This window comes from Pleurodeles waltl, chromosome 1_2, assembly GCF_031143425.1.
Source record: "Pleurodeles waltl isolate 20211129_DDA chromosome 1_2, aPleWal1.hap1.20221129, whole genome shotgun sequence".
In the NCBI taxonomy this organism is placed as follows: Eukaryota; Metazoa; Chordata; class Amphibia; order Caudata; family Salamandridae; genus Pleurodeles; species Pleurodeles waltl.
This window is the reverse complement of record NC_090437.1, coordinates 799,654,057-799,669,327: the sequence shown is the minus strand read 5'-3', so window position 1 is coordinate 799,669,327 and position 15,271 is coordinate 799,654,057. Positions and strand designations below refer to the sequence as shown.

At 44.8% G+C, this 15,271-nt stretch overlaps 1 protein-coding gene across 8 annotated transcripts in view; it reads right to left on the bottom strand.

Annotated features, from left to right (window-relative positions):
- Nucleotides 1–15,271, bottom strand: part of CLCN3 (chloride voltage-gated channel 3) — a 517,267-nt gene that overhangs the window by 300,800 nt on the left and 201,196 nt on the right. The gene's annotated exons all lie outside the window — the stretch shown is intronic.

The following is a 15,271-nucleotide window of genomic DNA, read 5'->3' as shown; positions in this document are numbered from 1 at the left end:
CCAGTGCAATCGGTTAGGCCTCCCTGCTTTCACTCGGTAATATGAGTGTGGTGGTGGCGGCGGCGGCCACATATTGTTAATTTCCGAAAAGTTGTATGCGACACATTAGAACAAAAGTTCGAATAAAGCTGTCCTACACCCCTACATCATGTGTATTGCCTCGTTTACAAATAAGGCTAGACTGAAAAATGGAAATAGATTCTAGGCGGATCCCAGCAGGGCATAGAATCCCCAATCACAGACGAATGTCTTGAAGATTTTAATGAGTAGTGGACTGAGGAGGGAATTAGGCTACTGTATATCACAAAGTATAATAAACTGGCAGAAGATTTAAGAAACCTGCCTTGCAACTATTATTGTTCTCCACAATAATACAGCACCCCGAAAACAAATGGTTAGATGGTTAATCTCACAATGTAATGATGTTCTCGTTTTGATGTTACAACGGGCTACCTTGATAAATATGATGAACTTCATGCAGATGAGGCGTTGAGATCTGATCGCTATCTATTACGTCAAATGAGATAAAATAGACGTTTAGTGAATTTGTGGTTGACTATCTTAGAAAATGTCTCTGCTGCTTGTATTGTCTTATTTTAGATCTATGATTATGTTACGATTAGATTGTGAAGACTATATGTTAAAAATACAGAATGATCCATACGATCAGCCACGGGAGCTATAAACTGAACCTTAAGCCTTGTGCATGGAGGAACCATGCAGTCACTGCAAAATTAAGCATTTGCATTTTTCAATCGTTTTGTCATAGAGAATAAGGAAATACATAAAAATGGCAAAACACTGTCGCTTTTTTTTTTTTAAAATCCATCTCCCTACAAATTTACACAGGCTTTTCCTGTGCCTTCATAAATTTTAAGTAACACGTGAAAATGTGTTATCTGGCTGCCACAACCTATTTCAATGCCTTTGATGCTGCGTGGTCTACGAATGGACTAAGTAAAAATGTTCAGAAAAATGTGAGTAAATCTGAGGAAATGTTTTACAGGTCGAGTGTGGCGACAAAGTAACACCTGTAGGGAAAACCTAAGAAATCTGTGAAAATATACTAGACGAGTCTTGCATTCAAAAAGGACCATCAGCAACTTGCAATTTTGGAAAATACTAATTTTCTCTTTAGTGCAATCCAGTAACAAGCATTTCCTGGTTTGTGTAGATTTTCATTATACTGATGGAAGTTGCTCTTTGATTTTATACTGAATTGTATTTGTTAAAAAGCAGCATCAAGTAGGGGGGACACAGTTGTACCTTTTTCTCAAACAATACTTTTAGGTCTAGTGTGGAGTCCTTTTGCAACATAAGTACTCAGAATTTTCTGCCTGGCGCAGGTAGCAGTGCCTTGACCTCATCTATTAATGGGTTAGATTATTGTAGAAACAACGGACAGAGACCCGTTAAGCTCAACTAACAAGGCATGAAAGTATGGCTTACAGGAAAAATTAGTCTATGTAATAACATTCTTAGAGGAGGGGCGTTGCCACGCAAGATGGCCATTAGGGCGCGCCTCGGAGAGGCTCCTCGCGTCCCTGGCAAAATCCTCTCATATTCCTGCCCAACTGGGATCAACGGACAGGTCTACCGATTGCTGAGGCCCCTCCAGGTGTCCTGGGGTCTAGCGAGTCCGTTGCCCGGCCGCTGAGGGCCACGAGCGGTGCTGGGGGGAACCGTGGCTCAGAGTTGGCAACTGGGGCCTCGGATTGCCGGGCCCCGGGTGATGGGCCTGGTTGCGCCAGCAATGGCCAACACCAGCCATGGCCATCGCCGGATGAACAGGAGAGTGCAGAGCCGAGGAGAGGGGCCGGAGGCAAGGGAGGAAGCTGTTGGGGGAAGACATCCTCATCTACCCGGCGCAGCCAGGCCGTGAGTCGGCCCGGAAACGTGAGGGCCTGACGCAAGGATATATTGCTGCGTGCGGCCTGGCCTGCGTCTTACGGAGCGGCCGGGCCCCAGAGAAAGAAAATGCGGCGAGGAGATACAGGAGGGGTGGGGTGTGCGCAGTGAGGTAGGCTCCAACGACGCGGCCTGGGGACTGAAAGGAGGCCCTATCTTGGTGCTGGGCTGGCCAGCAGGGCCCAGAGTGCATAGCGCTTTCAAGTGCGGGGGCCCATTGTGAGTACTTGTCCTGGTGGGACCCTCGGAGGCACAGTGAGACTGGCTGCAGTGGGGTGACACCGGGCTCTGGAGCTGTGCCTGGGTACTGGTTCTCCACTGGGCCCCCTTCAACTGGGGCCAGGGGTGTGGATCTGAGTGACCGGACACAGTTGGTGGTCGCCTGGCAATATTTAGCTAGCAGGGTTGCTCCTTTCACCCTCCTGTGACTAATCCTGTTGGCAGGCTCTGGCTGTAATGCTTCAAGGGGGATTCTGAGTGCTCCACACCAGACCCCCGCCTATGGGTAAAAGTAAGCGACCGGCCCCACTGCAGGGGAACACGATGGAGCTGTACATCACCCTGGACCGTCTACGAAGCAGGAGACACGCCTGGCTCGTCACAGGGAAGATACGGGGTTGGATGTCCCTGCGGGGAGCCCACAAGAGCGGAACTGATAACTGCGATTCAGGGATCCAGAGAGGCCCTCGAGGGGAAGATTGAGTCAGTGGCAACTGAGGTCAATCTCCTCCAGGTGGACCTTTGGAAGGTATCCGACAGTGTGCAAATCACAGAGGGTTCAAGCTCCGAGCTCCAGGCCGAAGTTTCTACACTGTGGAAACAGATGACAGAGGTCATCTCCAGAGCCGGGACCCTCGAGGCCAGGGTAGAAGATGCAGAGGGCAGGTCCCGTCGCAACAATGTCAGTTTCATCGGGTTCCCGGAGCGAGTCGAGGGGTCCGCCACGGAGGCATTTGTGGAGTGTTGGATTTGAGAAGTGTTGAAGCCCGTCGGGACTGTCCCAATTTTTGCAATTAAAAGGGCGCACAGTGCACTGGTGGCCCCCCTCGGCACGAAGCACCGCCAAGAACCATCATAGCCCGAATACTCAACTATAAAGACAGAGACTGCATCCTTCTGGCCAGTCGAGAAATGGAGTCTGTTCACTTTGACAATCATAGGATCTCAATATACCCAAATTACACTAATATAGTACAAGGGTCGCGGAAGGGATTCTTGGAGGTCAAGACTAAATTATGCTAGCTGAACATTCGATACATGCTGCTGTATCCCGCCCGTTTCAAGATCCTCCAAAGCGGCAGGTCCCATTTTTCCGATATGCCAAAAGATGTGTGGAAATGGCTGGAGGTATGGGACAAGGTACCTCGGGAAGGAGCGAGATCGCAGAGGAAGGGGGCCGGGACCACCCGGGGGACCCTCGAACTGGAGGTCTTGAGAGACAGCCGGACCGCAGGAGTTGTCGTCGGGAGGAGGGGCGAGCCCGACCAAGATCGAGAGCCAGGGAGACGGCACAATGGTACTGACGCGTCGAGATGTGACACTTGGGCCAACTGGGACAGCTGTTGCAGAGGAGGCAAACATCGACGGCACTGCCACTTAACTGTATTCTTGCTACATGTGCTGTGTACACCTCATTTCTGATGTCCTTCTCTGTCCTCTCTCTGCCTGCTCAGACTTTGCAAAGGTGGGGTACTGATCATATCTGAGGGTGCGAAGTGACATGGGTGCTTTGATTTGAGATACATTTGGCCATCGGTTGGGACGTTATCTGCTACGGGGGTGGGAACGCCTCTCTCCACTATAAGCAGTAGGCTATGTTCGTACCTCTGACGGGGATCTTGTGACTAATTGTAAAGATGTCCTGGGGGTGTTCCTGGAACACCTCCGTAGAGTATATAGTGCCGGAGCAGTGGACCCACCAGGGCGGACTGAGGAATATCTAAATGGAGTAGGGTTGCCCAGACTGCCCCCGGGCTTATGCAGGAACTGGAGAGTGAAATCGACATGGGGGAGTTGGGAGTAGCTATCCAGGCCCTCAGCAAATCTAAAGCTCCGGGCAGAGATGGCTTTCCTGCAGAGTTTTATCAAGTCTATTCTGTCACTCTGAGAGGGAAATTATTAGAGGTCCTTCATGAGGCTCAGGACAGCGAGTTACTGCCACGTACGATGAGGGGAGGTATTATTTGCCTGTTGCCCAAACCTGGGAGAGATGCTACCCACCTGTCGTCATACAGGCCTCTCACGATGCTTAATACTGATATTAAAATACTATGCAAAGTATTGGCATCACGGTTGTCGACAGTGGTCCACACACTGGTACATGAGGACCAGTGTGGCTTTATACCGGCACACAACACCACTCTTAAACTCCGGAGACACGCATGTATTGCACAAAACATTGGACAGTGCCTCTGAATTGGCTTTAGTATCACTCAACTTGGAAAAGGTGTTTGATACAGTGGAGTGGCCGTACCTTAGGCTGTGCTGCGGGGAATGGGATTTGGTCCTGTTTTTTTGTAGCTGGGTGCGCCTCTTGTACACCAGCCCTTTGGTTCGTGTTCGGATCGGGAGAGAACTTTCCGGGGAATGGGAAGTGGGAAGGGGTACCAGGCAGGGCTGCCCCTTCTCACCGCTGCTGTTCACCCTTGCCACTGAGCCCTTGGCGATCCTCCTGCGTGAGGAGATGTAGCAGTGGGGGATTAGGATTGGTGACTCCACACATGTTCTCTCTATGTATGCGGGTGATGCATTGGTATATGCCCATCCATCTGTCTGGGTGGTGCTGGTCTTGATGGGGCTACTAGAGACCTTTGGCGCAGTTTCGGGCCTCCAAGTCAATGTTGGGAAGTCACTCCTGTTTCCTTTGGGCAGCATGGTGGGGGTTCCTGTTGATCGATCGCCTGAGCTCAGCCTCCGCTGGGAAACAGAAGGCTTTAGATATCTGGGTATATGGGTGGCCCATACAGAGGACACATATAAACGATTCATTGAAGACATAGGGCCTGATTACAACTTTGGCGGAGGGGGTTAATCCGTCTCAAATGTGACAGATATCCCGCCCACTGTATTACGAGTTCCTTTGGATATAATGGACTTGTATTACGGAGGGCAGGATATCTGTCACATTTGGGACTGAATAACCCCCTCCGCCAAAGTTGTAATCAGGCCCAAAGTTATGACAAACCTTGAAGGGTCCGTGGCATTTTGGAGTTGGCTCCCCTTGTCTGTGATAGACAGGGCAGCTGTGGCGAAGATGGTTTTTCTCCAACGTTGCCTTTATCTGGTTCAGATTGCCACGTTTCCACTCTGCTCCCCCTTTGTTCGAAAGTAAGACAGTTTCCTTATCTCCCTGGTCTGGACCAGACGCCGAAGTAGACTGGCCTTATCGGTTCTTAAACGCGATTTGGAGGATGGCAGTCTTGCCATACCCAATGTGCAGCACTACTATTATGCAGCCAATTTACAACATGCAGCGCAATGGCTGACAGAGTTAGACAACCGGGAGAAGAGGCTGTTCCTAGGTACATTGGGTGGCGATACACTGGTGCAACTATTGATGCCAGGAGGATGATTTAAGGAGAAAATTCCCCATTTGGTGAAGCAGACTGCGGCAATCTGGGAGGCATTTGTGGGTACAGTGTTATGTGGGGCACCATTCGACAGAGCTGGGACCTTGCCCCATTCAGGGCTATTGATGCAGACATGTCTATGGATCGTTGGAGAGCCGGGGGCTGCCAGACCAGGGGGGACCTGTACCCCGGGGAGGTGTTTCTCGAGTTCCTGGAGGCTTAGGAAACCTTTGAGTGGGGCCGGGCCAGTTCCTACAGTATGCCAAACTGGAAAGTGTAGCACAGGAGGTTTGGGTTCCCGTGTGTTGGGCGGTCTGCTCCGATAGGAAGTACCTCATTTCATTATTCTATAAGGCTGTCAGAGGTGATAAGGTGTTACCCCAGTGTCTTGCACTGGAGGTGTGGGTGAGGGAGGTGGTAACAGATGCCGAATGGGCGCACGTGTGTATGCTGGTGAAGAAAGTGTCCTGTAATCATAGATTTAAATTGCTCCATTTTAATTTCTTACATCATGTCTATGTGACCCCTGGACGTCTAAATAGAATAACTCCAGACAGGGATGCGCGGTGGATGAGATGTGGGGGGCTGGGTGCTAGTTTCTTGCATCTGGCCTGGACCTGTGCGGGGTTCAGGGATACTGGGAAGCTGTAGTGCCAAAGACAGCAGAAGTGACTGGCATTGAGATACCCGTGGCCATTTGTTGGATGAGCACCCGGGTTCCTCTAGTGTCCACGTGGCAGAGAGATCTCCTTGAATGGGGAGTAGCGAAAAAGGTGCATATGCCTATTGCCCGTAGGGACAGGGGGGCCTGAGAAGCAATCATGTTGTGGGGTCTCCTCTCCATAATTTTACATAGAAGGATGAACATGATTACACTGAAGGCTCTGGTGAAGGGGAGTGATGTGGGGCACTCCTGTATTTTTTTGGCACTGTGATTTTTGATGACTAACAATGACACTAGGTGGTCCCTTTCCATGTGGGCCAATGGGTCGCCTGGTCATCGGAGTGCCTTGAAGGGCAAGGGGTGCCGCTCGGTCGACAATTTGACCTTGGATGTATGTATTGCCCTTCTCCTTTTTTTTTGTATTTCTTGTCATTGTGAACATGCCACCATGACCTTAACTGTGAGACCGTCCCTTCATTGAATTATCGATATGCATCGATTGTTATACTTCTTATATTGTTGTATTGCTTAAACCAAAACAGACAGCAAAAGAGAAAAATACCAATAAATACATTTATTTAAAAAAATAAAATTCTTAGAGATGTTTTTCTTGCAACTTCCATCTTGTGCTTTGTTAAAACAGAGGTGCGACACACATAGCCACTGCATTTAAAAAACAAATAAACATTCATCATGGCTAATATTGGTTTGGCATCTATTTATTTATGGTCTCCTGTAGCACAACTATACCAGGAAGGTGTAAATGCGCTTTAGAGTCAAAAGAAGTAAACAGTGTCAAACAGAAGAGAGACAGCACAGCATAAATACTATATTGAAGAGACAAGGGGAAGGGAAGCAACCAAGCATATTGGAGTAGATTAGTTGAATTGAAGAAGGGTCAGGCTGAGGTCTGATGCAAGGAAGAAAAGTTCCAGGGGCTAGTAGCTGCCCCAGAGAATGAGTGTCTGCACCAGGGAAGTGTTCAAGGGCAGTGTTTTGTGTAGGAGTGTGTTCTTGCTCCTCTGACGTCTCTCTACCCCAGAGATGGTCAAAAAAGCTGTGAGGTAGGAATGTGTGTTGAGGCGAATGGCATCTAACTTTGAATTGTATTCTGGTATAGTTGGGAAGTTAGTGCCATTCCTTTGGCACTACAGTTGCGTTATCTAATTTTCTTGAAGTGAGATGAGTTCTGACGTTGCAGGGAAGACCAATTTACAGGGGGTGGGTGAGAGAAGACAGTGGATCTTTTGCTAGAACTGAAATGCTGTACTGCAGGCATAAGTTGAATACGTTGTGGGCCTAAATTTTTAGTTAGGGCATGAAGGACGTAATTCACCAACTGGGTCAGTTTGTTGATGTAAGGGGTTAGTACCAGAGTACTATCAATAGCGAAACCTAAGGATTTTGATATTGGTGAGACAACAGCAAGAGTGTCTCCTTTAAATAGGGTAATTTCCACTTTGTTTTATTTCTGGGGTGATGAGTAAGAATTCTATCTTTTGAGTGTTTAGTATAACGAAGTTGTTTGACATTCAGTGCTGTATTTTGTATGAGGTAGGCTGTCAGTGTGCAGATGTCCTCAAGCATGATGTACAACCAGTATCACATACATACTAATACTTGTACATACATTGAATTTTTATTATATCTGGAAGGGGATTCAGATACAGATTAAATACTATGGGTCTAGAATTGAATTCAAAGGCACACTGCAATTCAACATTGGTCACTGAGGAGCAATATTTTACTATATGTCTACAACAGAGAAGGGGGGAAGCAGCTCAGGAAGTGATTGCGTAAGATAATTCGGAGCTTAATCAATTTTAGCTGCCATTGCTGTCACAGACTGTTGAATGATCCAGTTATACCAGGAGGCAGGAGTCATCTTCACCAATATGACTAATATTGTCAAGCACTTTGAGAGTACCTCTGTGCCGAATCCAGGCATGAAGCTGAAGGAAGCAATGTGTCCTTCTTCTTTCTCTGAAGCAAGAGGAGTTACTGTTTGTCTTCCTTTAAGTCACTTCTGCAGGACAGCCTAGTTTCTCACAAATAAGTGAAAGTTTAACTTCTTGTACCTTATTTGCTCTTTCGGCAACACCAACAGGCCAAAGCAGTTTGTCTAGTGGATCTACTATCTGACGATTTTCCAACTTAAACCACTGCAGAAGTAGAAAATGCATGCCAGGGCAGCAGAGAGGTCACTGTGAAGTGGTGTCTCTGCCATGGTGGAGCTACTTCAGTGGGGAAATCTCTGGCAAAAATTCCACCAATTGCAAGGATTGAATTTCCTCCAGAAATACCACACTGTGGTTCTATCACCAGCCCAGACAGAGGACAGAGGGATGTAGTCGGTACTGAGGTTGATTGGTCCTATTTATTGTGTTTTTAAGGCAAAGGAAAATGTTCTCAACTTCAAGGGTCCTCTTCCCTGGTTTCATAGCCACTTTTCACCTTCCAAAGACATCTCCTAGTTTGAGCGCCCGTGCCTTGCTCTTCTCTGGGTCCTCGGGCCGATCAGAAGTGGGGGAACAATGGCCCTTGAACAGAACAGAATATGTATCTATTGCAGGGTCAGATTACTGACACTTCCCATATACCGTCACCCATAGTGCTCCGTGATACAACCCAACACGTGCAAACTGTACGTGTGCACAAACCCAACGGGATTCTCGCCCACCACCTCTTTACAGTACACAAGCCCGCCCTTAGTACTTGCCAAAAGCTGTGGCCCTCAGAGACCGCAGCAGTGGGTGCCACAGTGTCCCCCTGCTCCTCACGACGGCTGGACTTGCAAGCGGTACAATCCTCATACTGCTCCAATGTCTTCAGTCCTTTTCCTGCTTCTCCAATCGTCTCCTCTTAGCACATTTCCTCTGCTAGTTCCATCGATCCCTCCTCGTTTCTTCTGCTGCTTGGTTCAAAGATGCATGCATCAATCCTAAGTGGCTCTGTCTTTTGATGTCATTGGACGGTCTGTGTTAACACTGAGGTCACTACGGCCTACTAGCGTGCGGCTGATACTAGCATTTAGTCTGTGATCCATGGCCATCTCTGGAGTCTCTGAATATGCAGATACCCGACTACACAGACACTGGAGGCAGACCCCAAAGGTGAAGTTACATTGCCAATACCTACATAACTGACCTCCCTAAAATGCTAGGGGTTGTTTACTAGTATGCTAAGGGTGCCATACTCACATTTCTGTGAAAGTGTGCAACCTTTTTATGGCAGTTTTTTTACACATGGATTGGCAGTGGCCATGCCACCTAAGGTGGGGCAGCTCTGCCAAAGGTTTTGTTAGATTCACTCCTACACCTAAGCAGACTCAATGGCAGTGATTACGCTGTCTCCACTGGAGAGTTGTCCATAGCAGAGGAGAATCTATATAGAGTAGTTTAGATGCAGGAGGCACACACAAAGATTCTACAGTTTTTGGAGAAATTAAATTACCCGCTCATTCCAAGTCACGTCCTGTGTTACAGCACTACAGAAAAGTAGCAAGACTGCGGTATCTACACAGTTTACTGCCACAGGCACGCAGCCCATAAGCAGTGTAAATTGCAAATGTTAGTTTTATCCCAAAGTAATGGATCTGGAACTTAAGAATTTATGTTACAAAGGAATTGTGAAAAATCCACGTCACTCAAAAAATAAGTGTAGCAAATGTATTCCACAAGACAGTAGTAAAGATGTAGTATGTAGCTGGTGACAACTAGGAGCACGCTGGCGCAAATATATTACTAAATCATGGTGAGGTAGCACACCAAAATTTACAGACAACACATTTGCCATTGAAATGACCACTAAATTTGCACAAACCTACAGTTACAGTGACAAAACCATACAGTGCACAAACAATGTATGGAAATCGGCAACACCAAGAGTATTGATTTGTTTTGATCATATTCAAATCTTTTTTTCCATTACACATTAGAATTACAATAAAGGTGATTTATTTGTTCTTTCCTAACTGCAGATATGTACTGAAATATTTCTACAGTTCATTTACAGGCATACCGGAGTTGGTAACAGCAAACGTGTGTTCAGCTCGGCCTACCTTAATTCATGTCCATATAAAAATAAATTGTATGGCTCAAGTACACTGACATATAACACTTCATTACAATAATAATGGACATCACTGCTTTGACATCAAATGGATGGGAAAGAGCACTACCCTTTTTTTTAGTGCTTTCAATTGTTTTGATCCCAATAGATAATTCATTATTTTTCAATATACTTCAACAATCAAAATCTAAAAAATAAAAACAATGTGTTTTTTCTCTTAACCAAGACTGACAACCATACACAAAAGGCAAAAACACGACAAATAACAGGTATACACTAACTGATAGAGGCAATATAATTCTAACCTCTGTGTACATAAACCCCTTCACCCAAATTTTATCCTGAAGGTTCATTTCTGTTAAGTAACAAAATATATCTTGATTTGAGGGATTTCACACTTTTCCTACAATCCTTTCCATGCGGATTTTAATGTACCATGTCTACTGCAAAATATTTCAATTCCTTAGATTTTCAATTATGCAACTTCTAGAATTACCTGGATCCTGAATATGATTTGTCCTTATTTTTAATAGCTCTCGGATACTGTGATACTCTCTTGTGTACAGGTATGATTGTACTACCTATGTACATTTTAGAGAAAGGGCAGATCAAGATATAAACCAAACAGTCACTTTTGTAAGCTATATATTTAGTGATTGTAAGTTCTTGCCCGGAAAATGATTTGTGAAAAAAGGTATTATTCCCCACCAGGTCTACAACTCTACACATTCTTGCAACACAAGAACCCATATTTCTATGAAACCACGAGCCACTTACATTTTCGTCATGCAAATCACTACTTACTACCCTAACCTTAAGGGATTTTAACTTCCTGTCTTTCATAGACAGTCTGTTGTGTAGCAGAGTTCCAAAACCTGAATCAGATTTCAAACGTTTACAGTGCTAACTCAGGATTTTCTTAAGTGTATTATGTTCAGTGCTATATGCAGTAATAAGCCTGACTTCCTTTGTTGTTTTCTTCTTCTTACACCAGACATCAAGCTGCCCTTTCTTCCATTTAATAGTGTTTCACCTTATTTATTGCTTTGGTTAGTAATGAATCAGGATTCCCTCTATCCCCAATGCATTTATTCATTTTGCTCTGTTCTTCCTCATCAATTGTAAAACTACCACATAATATTTTCAATCTTAGAAGTTCACTGAAAGAGATATCCCATTTTTGCGAGTCAGGGTAAAAGCTGTCAGTCTGAAATCAAGCCGCAACAGACTGAAAAGACCCAACTAGGCCAAAACCGGTCTTAAACTGTTTGTGTCTTTGTTCAGCAAGGACCTGGGTTGGCAGTTCGGTTTGGACTGATCCTAAGGAAGCAGAACCAAAGCGGATTTACATATGGCTGGGTTTAATCTGAGATTCTGAGGTGGCATGGTGGGCAAAATAAAAAGGGTTGGAATGCTACCCAGGGTGACTGACAGTGGTAAGACTACTTGGAAACATATCTCTCGTCATTAAAAATAATAGGCCTGCAATGAGGGTCATAGCAAACAATTTAATATTAATATCCCTAACCAGAAAAGCAAAAAGCTGCTGGTCAGAAGAAGACAAACAATAGGCCAATTGCTCACAATTATGTAGAGCAATCAGAACCTTTAAAATTATAAAAATGATAAATATAAAACCCAAACTAACGAAAGATAACTCAACAACTTGTGCATTAGAGAATCCTCTGGGCTGTGCCATAACCTTGCAATTCAGAGGTAGCAATGTCCACATTAATAGCCCACAGCTAGAACTGCCCTGAGAAGACTGCTGAACCAGAATAGCATAAAAGGAATAGCCCTCAATATACAGTGGGTCGATTAACCAGGTTTCTTGGAACAATATAATATCATGAGATCTGATGAAGCTGAGCCATTCACTGCTTCTCATTTTAGACCCTACACTTTCCAAATTCCAGGAGGTTAAGTTTATGTTGATATCAGAAGACCCAGAGCCCGATCCCTATTCAAACGTATGCCAATAGACATATTACTACATTTGGAGTGCTCTAGACATAGTTTTAACTCGTGATTAAGCACAACTAATTAAAAGATCAGATAAAAGACCTTTACTGCCATCTAGAGCTGTTAAATACAAAAGCCTGTTTGAAATTAGAGTTAATGATTCAATGCAAACATTTTTTTCTGTGAGGTGCAATATGTATATCAGAGTACTAAGTAGGTTGTATATATGTATAAAAATGGGAACAGCAAAAATTCCTGACTTTAACCTACCCAAGACACTTTGGAAAGTAGCGTACATAGAAGAGTATGATTCAAAATGAATAATACAATCACCCTTCACAATCTCTTTTTTAATTGATCAATCCATGACACCCACCTAACAAAAGAACGTCCTCAAATATAATCGTTAAGTACCTAAAGTGCCAACAAAGCCAGTAAATCATACTTGTAAATTGTGTTTAATCCTCATATTGACAGTTTATTGACCAAGGAATATCTTTTAAGACCATGACATAAGGTGCTGCTTACAAGGGAAGAGTAATGGCCGGTAAAGTAAATCCACGTTTTTTAGACAGCGCACCATGTACAACTTCTACATGACAAGATGTACCAATACCAGTAGCAGAGAAATCTCTTACATAGTTAAGGCATTAATTCAAGCTCTGAAGAGTGTATTTTTCTTTAGCTAATAGGCTCCGATACATCAAGAAACTCCATCACTGTCGATGCATTCCAGGAATCAATTCATTTACTAATCATTGATGAGTGGATCATGAATCATGGATAAGTCAGATTCACAGAAGCTTTCATGTAATACGTTTAAGAGTTGGTTCTAAAATTGCTTACACTTTGGGCAGCCATTTTGGTCCCTAGGGAGTCAACAAGATTTAATAAAGAATCATGACTGGTTAAAAGGTTATCCTTTGCCTTCCCAAGCAGCATATCACACAAAAGTTTGTTCCTGAAAGTTGAGCAGATCTAGCATCAAAACTAGAATTGTTAATGTTATGAACCAGCGCCTCAGTCACTAAAACTACTTACATTCAGTAACGCCTTATCTGGTAGAGACAATATCTAGCCGCAGATACATAACCTTTGAATTTCCCCAGGTGTCAGATTGGATCCAGAAGATTTTTCGTAGGCAGTAGCACTGCACGCCGGTAGGGGGCATCTATCAGCTCTGTACGGCGTCGTCCAACCATGAAGTGACGTCTGCATCACCTATATAGGTGCCACATCAGCATGCTGACAACAGTTCTTTTATTTCCACGCCCGTTAGCGCTGATCTGGAGAAGAGCTACCCATCTGTCACTTTTTTACAGGGTTTTTTCGACATTTTGACAACTTATTCTTTTAGTTTTTTCCACCCGGCGTGTCGAGAATGTCTTTAAACCACGTGTCGCCTGTCACCGCACATGTCGGTTACAAACCCACACCTCATGTGTCTGTGGTATCTAGAGTTGCATATAAGCGCTGTTCCACATTTGCAATGTCATCATTATTGGCCCAACAGATTTAGCAAGAAAGCTATCGAGCAGCACAAAAATGTATTTTTCCCATGCCAGATCTCGGCACAGTGGGAGGTTCAGCAGCCTTATGGCCACTGATGGGCCACAGACAGGCCTGCCCTAGGCCCGAGCGCATCCCACACCTTAGCAGAGGCGTAGGCCCTGAAGGGAGCTTTGAATGAAGGTCTACTGAGACACACATGAAACCCAAGAGGGAAGTGCGGTGGACAAAACTACTCCACTTGGAGCCGTGATAAGCTACTCTGCTCCATCCATGCCAAACTACTGCCCAGCTGGGTCTCAATATAGGCTGTAGGCATATCCTTGATCTGTCAACACAGAGAGATTCCATTAAAGAAAAGCAGACCACATGTGTGCCTAATTCCTGAAGGTACCTAGGGAAATCAAAAAAAAAGTGATGGTTAAAATGAATGTTAAGTCAGCCACTGATACGAAGGGCTGTATCCCAGTCCACTGCTTTTCCCACCATGCCACCTCAGACAGGATGCATCCATAAGAAAATCAGCCTTCATCATATTCCAGTAGGAATAGTTCAGCTCAAACCTCTACACCAAGCCCCTTTTAAAAGGCAAGCAAGCAATCCTTGCAAGTAATGCTGACGAAAATGTGTGGCCAACATATTCAATTAAAGCACCAAGTATACTGCCACCAGACCGAAATGCAGACTGACAGTTCCTTCTATTATGTACATCACTGTTGCAGCTTGGATGTGGGCAATTTTTGTATGTGCAAGATGTCAACATTCAGTCAGACTCTTAGAACAATGGGGTCTATGATTGACATCCCAGCATCAGCTGTCCGAGCCATGCACCAAGACCATGAAAAACTAACACACACCATTACTCATCAAATACATTAGTTAGAATGTAAAGAACCAGGGCACCAAAGGTAAAAACCACTAACAGATATAACCGAAGACCAGAAAATAATGCATGCCCTGTTGCCCTCAGAGATGTACTTCAGTTGGCTAAGAAACAATGTCACACACTACTGATTATCTACTTTGCTTTACAAAGTATATCATTTAGCCACACAAAGTGCTCATTTCTGAATGTTGGTTCCCATGAGTACAGTTGTTTTAGCAACAGAAAAAAACGTGTGCTGCATTAAGTCAAATAATGAAAAGTTGTGGAAGAGACTGCAACTGTCCTTTTCAGGCTGTGGTGCAAATGATATTTTTCATGCACTGGCTAAGCCAATGTGTCTGGATTGCACATTGAAAGGAACTCTAGGGAGATTAACATTGGGAAAGGCCTGAATTGGTGCAGCTACCACGGGTGTGAGCCATTGATGTGAAGTCCTTGCCTGAACTGAAGAAGCTGGTTCTGTTGCTGCCAAATCTGCACTGGCTCCGTGTACAGTATTAAACTACCATGACATATCAGCAAAGCTATAATATTAAGTTAATAGTACAGGGTAACCATCTGTGAATCGCTGCGACCCTTTACTGACCACAAGTAATTGCAACAGGCAGCTAAAGTTAATAATCATTGGCAAAGTCAACAGGGTATGGCTTGAATTTTGAATTGAAACTGAACTAGTTGAAAAAGCCTACTGCTGTACAAAAA